The 2,636-nt window shown below is 33.0% G+C and overlaps 1 long non-coding RNA gene across 1 annotated transcript; it reads left to right on the top strand.

Moving 5' to 3' along the window:
* Positions 1-628: 628 nt before the first annotated feature.
* Positions 629-1,138, top strand: LOC133200251 (uncharacterized). Its single transcript, XR_009722904.1, has 2 exons — positions 629-659; positions 788-1,138. It is a non-coding gene; the product is annotated as an uncharacterized LOC133200251 (long non-coding RNA).
* The last annotated feature ends 1,498 nt before the right edge of the window (positions 1,139-2,636 follow it).

The following is a 2,636-nucleotide window of genomic DNA, read 5'->3' as shown; positions in this document are numbered from 1 at the left end:
ATATCCCAAATATTGATGTGGATATTGTATGTATAGTTGGACTATATAAATGCATGTATTCTGTTGATCTGAAAATAAACAATAAGCAGCTGACATACGTCTATTCTCTATAGTGTGGGGATCTATATATACTACGATTTTAATACAAATAAATACTTGACTTGTCAGGTACAATGCTTATCAGAGCTGACTGATTCTCACAGATTTATTGTATACTCTGCTGGCTGATGTATGTTGAAGCTTATGGTTGTTTTACTTACGCTGACTCATGTGTAAGGACATGGCCCTTTCTCTTTTTGTAATTTTCTTGGTAGAAAATGCATTAGGATTAATTTTCAGAGTTATTTTCCCTCAATAAGAAAAAAGAAATAGAATTAGTGTAAAAAAATCAAATGATGGAAAACAAAATAATAACATGTGTCTTAAAATTATGTATGCTAATTTTGAAACTATTAGTCAAATTGTTATGAAAATTGCCAAACAGGACACAGAAATTAAATTTGTAATGTTCTTATCTATAAATCACAAGTATCAAAAGGACTTAAAATGCATTTTTTCATATAAATAATGACGTGAGCAAAGGTATAAAGCTAGAGATTTCCCACTGATATGAAACATTCTGAAAAAGATCGCCTGGAGAAGATCATCATTAAAAAATGGTAAGTTGAATTCATTCCCTATTTTAAGTATACAAACAATTCTGAATTCACAATTTTAAAACTGCAATAGTCATTAAGCCATTTTGCCAAACAATTTAAGTTCATATTTTCAACCCATTTGTTTTCAGAATAAACGTGCATTAGTGCTGATTTTGGTGGTGACACTTTTAGTTCAACATGTTCAAGAATCGGACGCTGGATGGGTAAGAAGAGGAATCAGAAAAATTGGACAGGGAGTGCGACGCGTAGTTCGACCTGTCAGAAGAGTAATTCGAAGACTACCTATTCGAAGATTCGGAAGAATTGGATAACCAACGTAAAACCGAAAGTGGAAGGACTTTTTCAAAGCCAATGGATATCGAAAACTTTTAAAAGAATTGACTTTTTAATGTCTTCTATTTGAGATTTCACTTGTACGTTTGGATATTTTGTGAAAAGAATTATGCTTACTTTAAATACAGTCTAAATTGATGAAAGTTCCTGCAGTCTGTTAATCTATCACAAAATATTTGTATTTACTTGTGTATTTTCAATGCTAAAAAACTTGTAAAGATTAAAAGACGAAAATAACGAGCAGTGGTAGATCTAAAAAAAAAAAAATCTATAAACAATACAATTCTATGAAGAGGACATAAAACACGGACCCCTGGAAATTTCAGATGTGGGATCAGGTGCCTAGGAAAAATAAGCGGCCCTTGTTGACCGGTCACACCATCCGTGAGCCCTATGTACTGATCAGGTAGACGGAACATTCTGTAGTCAAATTCAGTATTAAAAAAGGCCTAACAATTGGTATGAAACAAGTCAGCCAAAATTCAACACAATGATAGTTTGTATTTGATAACGAGGTCATTATAACGACCATAAAATTTACGAAATGCTGGCTTTAAATGAAGTTGTTGAAATCCCTGTAACATCAACTTATCTTTCAGTAGCCTGTCTCGATTTAAAAATTGATCGTATTCTGAGCATGCTCTTGAGTATCGAATAAGTTGGGAGATGTAAACACCATAAGCAGGCGATAGCAGGATATTACTACATAAATAAGAAAATGTTGACGATGGAAAAGTTGAAGTCATGTCGTTTGTCATACAATTTAGTTGTTAGTTGGCCCTTATCGTCTATAGTCAGAAAACATCCAAATATGAAAAAGAGGTGGCAGACATTGTGGTGTCTTTTATTTCAAGTTCACTGGGATATATCGAATCGACATATGAAATGAAAGTAACTATTGCTAATTGATAATACATCGTCAATATATCTAAATGTCGAGTTGAAGACCACAACAAGTGTTTTCTTCTTCTTATGTAGTCATTTTTTAAATGCTTCATAGGAATATTAAAACAGGTGCTAGTAAAGGAGCACATGGTGTCCATCGGTATTCCAGCAATTGTTGGACGACCTGGTCTCCGAAAACTACATAAATGTTGTCAATGAGGAACTCCAGCATCCTTTTGATATCATCTTCAGAGTACCTGTGTGTAGAATCAAAGTGATTTTAACAAAGTAATTTTGTTGATGACCAATCACAAGATAGGAAAATTTCCAACTTCCATTTTTATTGAAGAAGCGGGTATCTATGATATCAAAGAGTTCTAGTTTTTAATTTATCGTGAGGAATGGTTGTATAAAGTGTAGAAAAGCCGTACGTTTTGATGTTACTGACTTTTGAAAACTTTTGGCGATTTTGAATTTTCCTAAAGTTCTTTGGAGTTTTTGAGAATCCACATCTGATTTAAACAACTTCTAGAATATGCTGTAGCACAGTACATCTGAAGTTTCTCCTTAACAGCAGTTAATGTATTTGTAAGGAGTAATGATTAGGGCTTATTAAAGTATTTGCTTGACTCTGCAATGTATCTCTGTTTGTAAGGATTTTTATGAAGTTTAGGAATCCAGTATAGGTAGGATAGATCGAACTCATCTTGGTTGACTAGAATGTTAGAAGTTTTAAATATTGAAATGTGATTTTGAAGA

Source organism: Saccostrea echinata, unplaced genomic scaffold, assembly GCF_033153115.1.
Source record: "Saccostrea echinata isolate AGI-Se365-2 ecotype Australia unplaced genomic scaffold, CSIRO_AGI_Sech_v1 ptg000037l, whole genome shotgun sequence".
NCBI classification, from domain to species: Eukaryota; Metazoa; Mollusca; class Bivalvia; order Ostreida; family Ostreidae; genus Saccostrea; species Saccostrea echinata.
The sequence above is the reverse complement of the archived record's forward strand: the minus strand, read 5'-3'. Positions and strand labels throughout refer to the sequence as shown.